Raw genomic sequence first — 15000 nt, forward strand, 5'->3', positions numbered from 1 at the left:
CCTATCTGCTGCCTGATTCATAAGCGTCACGTCAATGTCACTCACGCCCCCAGGCCCATCAAACGTGTACCATTCACTCGGCTCATTCACAATGTGGAGGTTTTTAGCCACCACCCATTCACTTAATGCCTCGCCTCGACTGTGGCTTTGATATCCAGACGAATGCCGGGATACCTTACTAAACCACATCGAAGACGAGGCATTCGCATCCAGCCCTAGGATAAATGGGCTACTACTCGCAAGTAGTAGTAGCTTATCCATGTAGCCCAGGTAGGGCTCTAGGGGCTCGCTAAATTTGCAGTACAAACTAGCTACAATCAGCCTACCGAACTCCCCCTCTATCGCGACACATACACCCAGTTGTGAGGAATCCACAACTACACAATCGTAGTTGGGATCACTCACAACAATTGCAGCATTAGCCCCAAGGTCCGTGAAGACCTTGAAACTACCAGGAAGACCCCGAACCACACCATTGGTGGCGTAGGGCTCCTGGAGTAAGGCAATGCCGCACCTCCCCTCAGCCATACACCCCCCCAATTCACACATTACGGCATACGCCCCCTGGCAGTTTAACTGTATAATCCCCCCCATCAGTGTCTGGCGAGGGCGCGCTCAACAATGCCACAGTATATCGGGCAGACAGCGGACATCATAAGATGCCCAGCTGGTCTACCCTTGAATGCGCAGTTGCGGCAATGGAGTGCATTGACGCAACTGGCAGCTCTGTGGCCTTCCTGACCGCACCTCCGGCAGACATCTGATTTGGCCCTACACACAGCCACTCTATGGTCGAAACTCATACACCGGAAGCAGCCAGCAACGGGGCTATCCGGTCGCACCCGGAAGGAGAACCACTTGATGTAGCACCTACCTGCCTCCAAGAGGGCGGACATCATTTTGTCCGTACCCTCAAGGACGACATTGGTGCTACCATCAGGGGCCACCTTCCAGGGACGACTGACCATCCTCACATCTGACCTCTGGGACGCCGGGCTAAAATCCTGAAGGTTCAGCCGGAGTAACTCTTCCATGAACTCATCATGGGAGATCTCCGTGTGAACCCCCTGGACTACAACCCGAGGACCCAACTTCCGGTTGACAGTCACGTCCAACCCCACCTCCCCGAATTTCGCGTTCATCGCAACTTTCTCCCTCTCTAAAACAGAGGGAGTGCGGATAACCGCCCCACCACCCTTAATTGGCCTAACCTCGTGGATCCTTACCCCCAGGGAAGGACCCACCTCCTTAACAACTTTTTTAATGACTTCCTCAGAGGAAGCTGCAGGCCCCTTACTCCTAACCACAACTGACCAGGTCTCAACAGGCTTCTGCGCCACCGGTGCAATCGCCTCCAGTACAGGTGCTGGGGGCGGAGGCATCGGTGCCGATGGAGCCGGCATTGACCTGCTCGGCGGCGAGGAGTGTCCTCCACAGCCTCCTCTAAGGGCGTCAACTTGACCACGAAGATGGGCATTCTCGGTTACTACCGTCATCAGAAGTGCCTCGTATTTCGAGGCAAGCTCCATCAGCCCCTTCGCGGTCCCTATAGCGAAATTTTCGGCCCCAAAAACTACTTCGCTTAGCTCCGCCGAAATTTTCTTAATAGCCGCGACATGGCTAACCGCACCACCCCCGACAACAACAACCCCCTTAAGAGCACCACGGTTGCTCGCGCCGCCCTTGCTCGCGCTCGTATTGCTCGCGCTCGTTTTGCTAGCGCCCGTTTTCTTCGCGCCCGTATCAACGCGCGCAACACCCACTTCGCCCTCGCCCGACTTTGCGGGGTGAACAGCCGCTTTTTCAGCGGTGTCACCGTTATCGCAACCGCTACCACTACCGCTCCCGCCCTCATCACCCCCCGTTTCTGCCGGCGACCCCAAACGCGCCTTCCGCCGTGGCGGGGACCTCACCGATGGCCTCACCGCCTCGTCTCCCGAAGTGTCCACCGTTACCACCGATGGACCGGACTCCTCACTCCCAGCGAGGGATTTAACCCTCCTCCTCCGTGGTGGAGGCATTCTTGCCTTCGGACGCCCTTTGGTAGGCTGATCCGCCGAACTTACCACTGACGCAGATGGCACTAGTTCAACAGATGCCGAAAACAGCCGCTCGCCAAGTACGTGCAACTGAACGCGCTGGAGAAAGTATCTCTAGCGCAGACCCGCTCTATAGCAGCGACGACCCAAGCGGACGATTAATGCGTTCTCGCTAGGGTACAGCCCACAACTCCAGCCAAAAGGCCTGGACAGAGGTCACTCAAATTGACCGCCGGACGGATCAATGTCCCCGTAACGGCCGCGAGTCGACCGATGTGGCGCTGGACCGAACCGATCCGTGGGTTAAACGCACACTGCTACGACCGTTTGTCTGCACACGGTACACTCACTTCGACACTGGACAGACGCTGGTACCTTTTGAGCAATCCTGCTCGAAACCTGCTGAAACTGGCCAACTGAACACCAGATGCCCAACACAACACTCCAAATAGGCGACTCTGCCGGCAAAGAATACCAACAATACGGCACTAAACTGGGGCTATGCAAAAAGTCCCCCACCAACAACAACGTGAACGACCACGTTGCGGTAGCACCTAAGGTACTGTACACAATATTAAAAAATATGTACTTACCGCTATTCCACCGAAAAATGCCCAAAAAACGCGCCAATTGTGCCCTTGCACGAAAAAACACACTCGCGGTCACGTACCCGAGCACTAACAACAAAACGCGAATACTCGCACAAAGCGAAATTCCGCAAGAAATTGTAGCAACAATTTCACACACTCGACAAGCAACGGTGCTTATGCTAACGCGTAAACAAATATCGCTCAAAAGAAAATACCGAAAAATCACCGAAAATTACTAATCACAACGATGCGCACGCACGTCTATTCGCGTCGGAATCCAAACAACGAATGAGTAGATAGGGACAGAGGGAATCTCGTTAATCCATTCATGCGCGTCACTAATTAGATGACGAGGCATTTGGCTACCTTAAGAGAGTCATAGTTACTCCCGCCGTTTACCCGCGCTTACTTGAATTTCTTCACTTTGACATTCAGAGCACTGGGCAGAAATCACATTGTGTCAACACCCGTTAGGGCCATCACAATGCTTTGTTTTAATTAGACAGTCGGATTCCCCAAGTCCGTGCCAGTTCTGAATTGATTGTTAATTGATAATCGTTATAATTTAAAAAGTATCTATACAATAATAAATCCTTTAGAAATTTTAGCAAGAAAGTTCCACAATTGGCTACGTAACTACTATCCGGGGAACAAGAATCGAAATTCTCTATTTACCCAGAACGAGTACATAAACCATGGTATTGCTTCCCAATCAAGCCCGACTATCTCAATCTTCAGAGCCAATCCTTATCCCGAAGTTACGGATCTAATTTGCCGACTTCCCTTACCTACATTATTCTATCGACTAGAGACTCTTCACCTTGGAGACCAGCTGCGGATATTGGTACGGCCTGTTGAGAAGTTTGCGTAACCCCACCATAAATTTTCAAGGTCCGAGGAGAAAATATCGACACAACAGTAAATGTCATGCTCTTCTAGTCCATCTACCATATCTCTCTTCGAAAGACTTCCATGGTAGTACGACTATAAAACAGAAAAGAAAACTCTTCCGATACCTCTCGACGGCTTCTTTATGGTCGTTCCTGTTGCCAGGATGAGCACAAGGCCCATTTTTAATAACAAACGGATACTCAACAGGTTACGGAATTGGAACCGTATTCCCTTTCGTTCAAAATTATTCAAGTGTTTAATTACTATGGAATAAAAATTCATTCATTTCATTTCATTAAAACTTGAAAATTTTCGGCTTTCGCCTTGAACTTAGGACCGACTAACTCGTGATCAACCACTGTTCACACGAAACCCTTCTCCACTTCAGTCCTCCAAGGTCTCATTCGATTATTTGCTACTACCACCAAGATCTGTACCAATAGCGGCTCCATGCAGGCTTACGCCAAACACTTCTAAGCACACCATTGTACCCTCCTACTCACTAAAGTTTCAAAATTTATAATCCAACCGAAATTGTATTATAAATCATGTACTTTAGCGGTAATGTATAGGTATACAACTTAAGCGCCATCCATTTTAAGGGCTAGTTGCTTCGGCAGGTGAGTTGTTACACACTCCTTAGCGGATTACGACTTCCATGTCCACCGTCCTGCTGTTTTAAGCAACCAACGCCTTTCATGGTATCTGCATGAGTTGTTAATTTAGGCACCGTAACATTACGTTTGGTTCATCCCACAGCGCCAGTTCTGCTTACCAAAAGTGGCCCACTGGGCACATTATATCATAACCTCAACCTTCATATCAAGAAAGGTGAGGTTCTTACCCATTTAAAGTTTGAGAATAGGTTAAGGTCGTTTCGACCCTAAGGCCTCTAATCATTCGCTTTACCAGATAAGATTATTTTACATAATTTTTAAATGCACCAGCTATCCTGAGGGAAACTTCGGAGGGAACCAGCTACTAGATGGTTCGATTGGTCTTTCGCCCCTATACTCAATTCTGACAATCGATTTGCACGTCAGAACTGTTTCGGTCTTCCATCAGGGTTTCCCCTGACTTCAACCTGATCAAGTATAGTTCACCATCTTTCGGGTCACAGCATATATGCTCAAGGTACGCTCCAGTTAGAGGTATAAATAATAATAAATTATCATTATACATAACTATATGGAACGCCCCGGGATTGAATTAATAATGTAATACATTAAAAATTAATCCCATTATTAATACAGTTAAGTTAATTTCGCCATTAGGTTTAATATAACCCAATGACTTGCACATATGTTAGACTCCTTGGTCCGTGTTTCAAGACGGGTCCCGAAGGTATCCTGAATCTTTCGCATTGTTAATCATATAAATGCATACAATTAATATTAAAATCAATGATAATAATATTATTGTAAAATTCAAAAGAATTTTAGCATTATATATAATAAAATCTATCAACACTTTATCAAATCATCAGTAATTATTCTATGTTAATAAGCTAAAAGCAAATTAATTTGAATAAACTTAAAAACCAATGATCTTTTGATAAATATTTTATTATGTTAATAGATTACAATGTCCTTATATGAAAAAAATGCACACTATTACTATAATATTTAAAATTAAATACTACAGTTATAATGATGAATTTTTCATAATGGATATTCAGGTTCATCGGGCTTAACCTCTAAGCAGTTTCACGTACTATTTAACTCTCTATTCAGAGTTCTTTTCAACTTTCCCTCACGGTACTTGTTTACTATCGGTCTCATGGTTATATTTAGTTTTAGATGGAGTTTACCACCCACTTAGTGCTGCACTATCAAGCAACACGACTCTTTGGAAATATCTTTCTAGTAATCATTAACGTTATACGGGCCTGGCACCCTCTATGGGTAAATGGCCTCATTTAAGAAGGACTTAAATCGTTAATTTCTCATACTAGATATTAAGATATTCCATACACTGCATCTCACATTTGCCATATAGACAAAGTGACTTAGTGCTGAACTATTTTCTTTTCGCTTGCCGCTACTAAGAAAATCCTTGTTAGTTTCTTTTCCTCCCCTCATTAATATGCTTAAATTCAGGGGGTAGTCCCATATGAGTTGAGGTTGTATAAAATATATTTTAGATTGATTTGTTTATTTTTATTTAATTTTTTTGCTATTTGCTATTTTAAAGAAATATATTTTTATATCTTGATTACTCAATATTATTCAATCTTTTCATCCCTTTTTAACATTCATAATATAATAATTAATAAAATTAACAACATTATTCCTCCACATATTATATATTTTTTTTTATTATAAATTTTTCTCAATACAATAGAGTGAATTAATTCTAGAATAAAAATTTATTTTATGCTAGACATTCCTCTTATGTATTATTTAATATAATTTAAATAATGTTGAAAATTTTTTCTTTTATGGGAATACTAAGATTCTCATTTATCATAAATTTTCGTTCAAATATGAGGTATTCAAGAATATATTTTCTATATTTCTTTTTATGCTATTAATATTATGGATTGAAAAATACAATCCAATAATATGCCATATGCTTAAATTCTATTAATTGACTAAAAGAATAAGCAACTAATTTAGCATAGTCTTACAACCCTCAACCATATGTAGTCCAAGCAGCACTTTAAAATTAATTAAAGTACATAACAGCATGGACCGCAATATGCGTTCAAAATGTCGATGTTCATGTGTCCTGCAGTTCACACGATGACGCACAGTTTGCTGCGTTCTTCATCGACCCATGAGCCGAGTGATCCACCGCTTAGAGTGATAATTTTTTTGTATTTTTTTAATTCAAAGTCAAAGAATTTTAATTTATTGAAAGTATTAATAATTAATCAATAATAAATTTTTAATACATAAGTTTAAAACATCTTTCAATAAATTGTAATTTTAAACCCAAACATTTGCAGCTGCGCATGTCTTAGGTCAACAAAAACAGTAATACCTTTTATATATTATTTTCTTCTCTATTTGTGCGTTTTCTTTTTTTAAATTTTTCAACATGTTTTTAATCACAAATAGAAAATACCATAAAAAAAAGGTATTACACACGTTAATGTGAACAAGTTAACTTATCATTTATAATATTTTATATAAATATCACAATTAAATATTATTTTCTATATAAATAATAAGTACAGCTATATGTTTAAAGGTTTTTTTATTGCGTTCAAATACAATGTATGCGAAGTTCACAATATAATATATATTGTCATAATGCATTACAAGGAGTTAAAAAAAAAAAAAAAACAGAAAAACATTCAAAACATTGTATAATTCAAAACATTTTGAATGAAAAGAACAAAAAGAAAACTTTTTTTTCTTTTTTATTCTTTTTTTTTATTTTGTTTTTATATAATTATTTTTTTTTCTTTTCGGATAGGAACACAATAATGATCCTTCCGCAGGTTCACCTACGGAAACCTTGTTACGACTTTTACTTCCTCTAAATAATCAAGTTCGGTCAACTTTTGCGAAACAACCGTGAAACACAAGGCGTCACAGTGATCACGTCCGGAGACCTCACTAAATAATTCAATCGGTAGTAGCGACGGGCGGTGTGTACAAAGGGCAGGGACGTAATCAATGCGAGTCAATGACTCACACTTACTGGGAATTCCAAGTTCATGTGAACAGTTTCAGTTCACAATCCCAAGCATGAAAGTGGTTCAGCGGTTTACCCGGACCTCTCGGTCTAGGAAATACACGTTGATACTTTCATTGTAGCGCGCGTGCAGCCCAGGACATCTAAGGGCATCACAGACCTGTTATTGCTCAATCTCGTTACTGCTAGACGCAATTTGTCCATTTAAGAAGCTAGTGTCCTTATAATGGGACAAACCAACAGGTACGACTCCACTTATATAAACACATTCAAACACTTGTACATTCAAGATGAACGCATGAATGAAGGCTATATAAGCTTCAACACCATAATCCTGAAAGCATCTATTTAATATATTTGAGTCTCGTTCGTTATCGGAATTAACCAGACAAATCACTCCACGAACTAAGAACGGCCATGCACCACCACCCATAGATTCGAGAAAGAGCTATCAATCTGTCTTACACGCTTATGTTCGGACCTGGTAAGTTTTCCCGTGTTGAGTCAAATTAAGCCGCAGGCTCCACTCCTGGTGGTGCCCTTCCGTCAATTCCTTTAAGTTTCAGCTTTGCAACCATACTTCCCCCGGAGCCCAAAAGCTTTGGTTTCCCGGGAAGCGACTGAGAGAGCCATAGTAGTAGCTACACCCAATTGCTAGCTGGCATCGTTTATGGTTAGAACTAGGGCGGTATCTGATCGCCTTCGAACCTCTAACTTTCGTTCTTGATTAATGAAAACATCTTTGGCAAATGCTTTCGCTTAAGTTAGTCTTACGACGGTCCAAGAATTTCACCTCTCGCGTCGTAATACTAATGCCCCCAAACTGCTTCTATTAATCATTACCTCTTGATCTAAAAACCAATGAAAGTAGAACAGAGGTCTTATTTCATTATTCCATGCACAAAATATTCAGGCATTTGGAGCCTGCTTTAAGCACTCTAATTTGTTCAAAGTAATTGTACCGGCCCACAACAACACTCGATGAAGAGCACTGAAGCAGGTTTAAATAGGAGGAATATATAAAAAATACATTGTATTAATTATATATAAGAACTCCACCGGTAATACGCTTACATACATAAGGTAATGTACATACCACAATTATAGTTGTACTACCCGTATGAAGCACAAATTCAACTACGAACGTTTTAACCGCAACAACTTTAATATACGCTATTGGAGCTGGAATTACCGCGGCTGCTGGCACCAGACTTGCCCTCCAATAGGTCCTTGTTAAAGGATTTAAAGTGTACTCATTCCAATTACAGGGCCTCGGATATGAGTCCTGTATTGTTATTTTTCGTCACTACCTCCCCGAACTGGGAGTGGGTAATTTACGCGCCTGCTGCCTTCCTTAGATGTGGTAGCCGTTTCTCAGGCTCCCTCTCCGGAATCGAACCCTGATTCCCCGTTACCCGTTGCAACCATGGTAGTCCTAGATACTACCATCAAAAGTTGATAGGGCAGACATTTGAAAGATCTGTCGTCGGTACGAGACCATACGATCTGCAAGTTATCTAGAGTTCAACCAATATAACGATCGAATAATCGCTTGGTTTTAGCCTAATAAAAGCACACGTTCCAAAAGGTCCGTGTTTATTTTGCATGTATTAGCTCTAGAATTACCACAGTTATCCAAGTAACTGTTAACGATCTATGGAACCATAACTGATATAATGAGCCTTTTGCGGTTTCACTTTTAATTTGTTTGTACTTAGACATGCATGGCTTAATCTTTGAGACAAGCATATAACTACTGGCAGGATCAACCAGAATAATATATATTTCTTTTTTATATAAATTTTTTATATTATATAAAAGTTTAAAATGATATTTTCTTATTTGAAAATTATACACAAATACACAAAACATAAAAACATTTACAATATACACAACAATTTTTCTATGTTTCTTTCTTTATTATATTTTTTTTCATTATATTTCATTTCTATTGTGTGATTTTGTAATGGATTTTTTTAATTTTTGTTTTGGTATCGTGAAAAGAATTTTCGTTCTCTATACATATTATTATTTAATTATTATGTAAGAACGATATTTCTTCTTATATTGGCAAAATTTTCAAATAATATCATTCTATACATTTTACTTTATTTCAATGCATATAGTAATATATATACCTTTTTTTAAGAGTATATACATTTTTTTCTTGATTTGAAATTAATAATTTCAAATTCTATTATATTTATTTCAATAATAAATATATGATAAAAAGTATTTTCGGGTGCAACACTTTAATATTTTATTTTATTTAAAAACCATCCTTTTACACATATATTTTATGAGTAAATATTAGAATAGCTCACAAATAAAACTAAAATATTGTTTAATATTTATTTCTACAATATGTTAGTATAGAATAATAGATTTTTTATGTTTTTGTATAAAACAAAATCTATTTCTATTTAAACTAACTGTAGGAAACCAGGAATAAAAAACGCTCATTATATACAATATGTTAGTACAGAATATAGAGTTTTGTATAAAACAAAATCTATTTCTATTTAAACTAACTGTATAAAAACCAGGAATAAAAAACGCTCATTATATACAATATGTTAGTACAGAATATAGAGTTTTGTATAAAACAAAATCTATTTCTATTTAAACTAACTGTATAAAAACCAGGAATAAAAAACGCTCATTATATACAATATGTTAGTACAGAATATAGAATTTTGTATAAAACAAAATCTATTTCTACTTAAACTAACTGTATAAAAACCAGGAATAAAAAACGCTATTATATACAATATGTTAGTACAGAATATAGGGTTTTGTATAAAACAAAATCTATTTCTATTTAAACTAACTGTATAAAAACCAGGAATAAAAAACGCTCATTATATACAATATGTTAGTACAGAATATAGAGTTTTGTATAAAACAAAATCTATTTCTATTTAAACTAACTGTATAAAAACCAGGAATAAAAAGGCACACAAAATCAACTTTCATTTTCATATTTACTTAAAAATACATATAAAGTAAAAAATATTTCCATATAAATACTAAGTAAATAAAGTCATACAAGTATGAAAATTTTCATACAAGTACTAAATACATAAATCATATAAGTATAGTAATATTCATACTTATAAGTATTTAAAAACAATTTCTTACTAATAAACTAACATAATGAATTCAAATATATAAAAGTATAATACATTTCCTAGCAGTAAAAAATTTTCATATAAGTACTAAATGTATAAAGTCTACGAAGTAATAAATTTTCATATAAGTACTATTTCAGTATATGTCAATTTGAGCAGATTTGTGCAAATTTGTTATAAATGTTCTCTCCCATGTTGACGTTACCAACCCGAAAATATATGGAAAAATTCTTTTAACCTATTTAAAATTTAAAAACTCATATATACGTGGGTAATTTATATCATTTTCAAATATCGTCATGGTCATAATACAACTAATAACATCAAAAGTATTTTTACAATCGATTTTTTTTTTAAATTTTTAACTTGTATGACTTCATATTTAATACTTATATGAAAATTTATTACTTCATAGACTTTATACATTTAATACTTATATGAAAATTTATTACTTCATAGACTTTATACATTTAATACTTATATGAAAATTCATTACTTCATAGACTTTATATTTTTTATACTTATATAAAAATTTATTACTTCATAGACTTTATATTTTACTTCATAGACTTTATACATTTAATACTCATATGAAAATTTATTACTTCATAGACTTTATATATTTACTACTTATATGAAAATTTATTACTTCATAGACTTTATACAATTAATACTTATATGAAAATTTATTACTTCATAGACTTTATACAATTAATACTTATATGAAAATTTATTACTTCATAGACTTTATACAATTAATACTTATATGAAAATTTATTACTTCATAGACTTTATACAATTAATACTTATATGAAAATTTATTACTTCATAGACTTTATACATTTAATACTTATATGAAAATTCATTACTTCATAGACTTTATATTTTTTATACTTATATAAAAATTTATTACTTCATAGACTTTATATTTTACTTCATAGACTTTATACATTTAATACTCATATGAAAATTTATTACTTCATAGACTTTATACAATTAATACTTATATGAAAATTTATTACTTCATAGACTTTATACAATTAATACTTATATGAAAATTTATTACTTCATAGACTTTATACAATTAATACTTATATGAAAATTTATTACTTCATAGACTTTATACAATTAATACTTATATGAAAATTTATTACTTCATAGACTTTATACAATTAATACTTATATGAAAATTTATTACTTCATAGACTTTATACAATTAATACTTATATGAAAATTTATTACTTCATAGACTTTATACATTTAATACTTATATGAAAATTCATTACTTCATAGACTTTATATTTTTTATACTTATATAAAAATTTATTACTTCATAGACTTTATATTTTACTTCATAGACTTTATACATTTAATACTTATATGAAAATTTATTACTTCATAGACTTAAAATTCATTACTTCATAGACTTTATATTTTTTATACTTATATAAAAATTTATTACTTCATAGACTTTATATTTTACTTCATAGACTTTATACATTTAATACTTATATGAAAATTTATTACTTCATAGACTTTATATATTTACTACTTATATGAAAATTTATTACTTCATAGACTTTATACATTTAGTACTTATATGAAAATTTATTACTTCATAGACTTTATATTTTACTTCATAGACTTTATACATTTAATACTTATATGAAAATTTATTACTTCATAGACTTTATACAATTAATACTTATATGAAAATTTATTACTTCATAGACTTTATACAATTAATACTTATATGAAAATTTATTACTTCATAGACTTTATATATTTACTACTTATATGAAAATTTATTACTTCATAGACTTTATACATTTAGTACTTATATGAAAATTTATTACTTCATAGACTTTATGCAATTAATACTTATATGAAAATTTATTACTTCATAGACTTTATATATTTACTACTTATATGAAAATTTATTACTTCATAGACTTTATACATTTAGTACTTATATGAAAATTTATTACTTCATAGACTTTATACAATTAATACTTATATGAAAATTTATTACTTCATAGACTTTATACATTTAATACTTATATGAAAATTCATTACTTCATAGACTTTATATTTTTTATACTTATATAAAAATTTATTACTTCATAGACTTTATATTTTACTTCATAGACTTTATACATTTAATACTTATATGAAAATTTATTACTTCATAGACTTTATATATTTACTACTTATATGAAAATTTATTACTTCATAGACTTTATACATTTAGTACTTATATGAAAATTTATTACTTCATAGACTTTATATTTTACTTCATAGACTTTATACATTTAATACTTATATGAAAATTTATTACTTCATAGACTTTATACAATTAATACTTATATGAAAATTTATTACTTCATAGACTTTATACAATTAATACTTATATGAAAATTTATTACTTCATAGACTTTATATATTTACTACTTATATGAAAATTTATTACTTCATAGACTTTATACATTTAGTACTTATATGAAAATTTATTACTTCATAGACTTTATGCAATTAATACTTATATGAAAATTTATTACTTCATAGACTTTATATATTTACTACTTATATGAAAATTTATTACTTCATAGACTTTATACATTTAGTACTTATATGAAAATTTATTACTTCATAGACTTTATACAATTAATACTTATATGAAAATTTATTACTTCATAGACTTTATACAATTAATACTTATATGAAAATTTATTACTTCATAGACTTTATACAATTAATACTTATATGAAAATTTATTACTTCATAGACTTTATATATTTACTACTTATATGAAAATTTATTACTTCATAGACTTTATACATTTAGTACTTATATGAAAATTTATTACTTCATAGACTTTATACAATTAATACTTATATGAAAATTTATTACTTCATAGACTTTATACAATTAATACTTATATGAAAATTTATTACTTCATAGACTTTATACAATTAATACTTATATGAAAATTTATTACTTCATAGACTTTATACATTTAATACTTATATGAAAATTTATTACTTCATAGACTTTATACAATTAATACTTATATGAAAATTCATTACTTCATAGACTTTATATTTTTTATACTTATATAAAAATTTATTACTTCATAGACTTTATATTTTACTTCATAGACTTTATACATTTAATACTTATATGAAAATTTATTACTTCATAGACTTTATATATTTACTACTTATATGAAAATTTATTACTTCATAGATTTTATACATTTAGTACTTATATGAAAATTTATTACTTCATAGACTTTATACAATTAATACTTATATGAAAATTTATTACTTCATAGACTTTATACAATTAATACTTATATGAAAATTTATTACTTCATAGACTTTATACAATTAATACTTATATGAAAATTTATTACTTCATAGACTTTATACAATTAATACTTATATGAAAATTTATTACTTCATAGACTTTATATATTTACTACTTATATGAAAATTTATTACTTCATAGACTTTATACATTTAGTACTTATATGAAAATTTATTACTTCATAGACTTTATGCAATTAATACTTATATGAAAATTTATTACTTCATAGACTTTATATATTTACTACTTATATGAAAATTTATTACTTCATAGACTTTATACATTTAATACTTATATGAAAATTCACTACTTCTTCATTTAATATTGCAAGCAAAGTATTTTGGTTAACATTTTTATTTTCATGTTATTAAAACACTTGATATACTATTATACCATATTGTATAATATGATTTTAATTCAATTACTTTATTACTTTGGTATATTAAATGATAGTCGTTTGATAACAATCCCAACATTTACCTTATTTTCAATAAATATTGAAAACAAAGTTTTATGCGTTCAAATTTTTATTTTCATGTTATGATTCTCTCAAACACTCATTAATATACCATATTGTATAATATGCTTTTATTTCAATTACTTTATTACTTTTGGTATATTAAATGATAGTCGTTTGATGACAATCCCAACACTTACCTTATTTTCAATAAATATTGAAAACAAAGTTTTATACGTTCAAATTTTTATTTTCATGTTATGATTCTCTCAAACACTCATTAATATACCATATTGTATAATATGCTTTAATTTCAATTACTTTATTACTTTTGGTATATTAAATGATAGTCGTTTGATAACAATCCCAACACTTACCTTATTTTCAATAAATATTGAAAACAAAGTTTTATGCGTTCAAATTTTTATTTTCATGTTATGATTCTCTCAAACACTCATTAATATACCATATTGTATAATATGCTTTAATTTCAATTACTTTATTACTTTTGGTATATTAAATGATAGTCGTTTGATAACAATCCCAACACTTACCTTATTTTCAATAAATATTGAAAACAAAGTTTTATGCGTTCAAATTTTTATTTTCATGTTATGATTCTCTCAAACACTCATTAATATACCATATTGTATAATATGCTTTAATTTCAATTACTTTATTACTTTTGGTATATTAAATGATAGTCGTTTGATAACAATCCCAACACTTACCTTATTTTCAATAAATAGTGAAAACAAAGTTTTATGCGTTCAAATTTTTATTTTCATGTTATGATTCTCTCAAACACTCATTAATATACCATATTGTATAATATGCTTTAATTTCAATTACTTTATTACTTTTGGTATATTAAATGA

The 15000-nt window shown here is 32.4% G+C and overlaps 2 non-coding genes and 1 pseudogene across 2 annotated transcripts; all 3 read right to left on the reverse strand.

The window, feature by feature from the left end:
* The window catches only part of LOC138858638 (large subunit ribosomal RNA), a 9879-nt pseudogene extending 4233 nt beyond the window's left edge, over positions 1 to 5646 (reverse strand).
* Positions 5647 to 6148: 502 nt separating this feature from the next.
* LOC138858689 (5.8S ribosomal RNA) lies at positions 6149 to 6327 on the reverse strand. The gene has a single exon (XR_011397729.1). It is a non-coding gene; the product is annotated as a 5.8S ribosomal RNA (ribosomal RNA).
* A 624-nt stretch (positions 6328 to 6951) lies between these two features.
* Positions 6952 to 8941, reverse strand: LOC138858680 (small subunit ribosomal RNA). The gene has a single exon (XR_011397720.1). It is a non-coding gene; the product is annotated as a small subunit ribosomal RNA (ribosomal RNA).
* Between the last annotated feature and the right edge of the window lie 6059 nt (positions 8942 to 15000).

This window comes from Bactrocera oleae, unplaced genomic scaffold (genome assembly GCF_042242935.1).
Source record: "Bactrocera oleae isolate idBacOlea1 unplaced genomic scaffold, idBacOlea1 ctg00000011.1, whole genome shotgun sequence".
Classification (NCBI taxonomy): domain Eukaryota; kingdom Metazoa; phylum Arthropoda; class Insecta; order Diptera; family Tephritidae; genus Bactrocera; species Bactrocera oleae.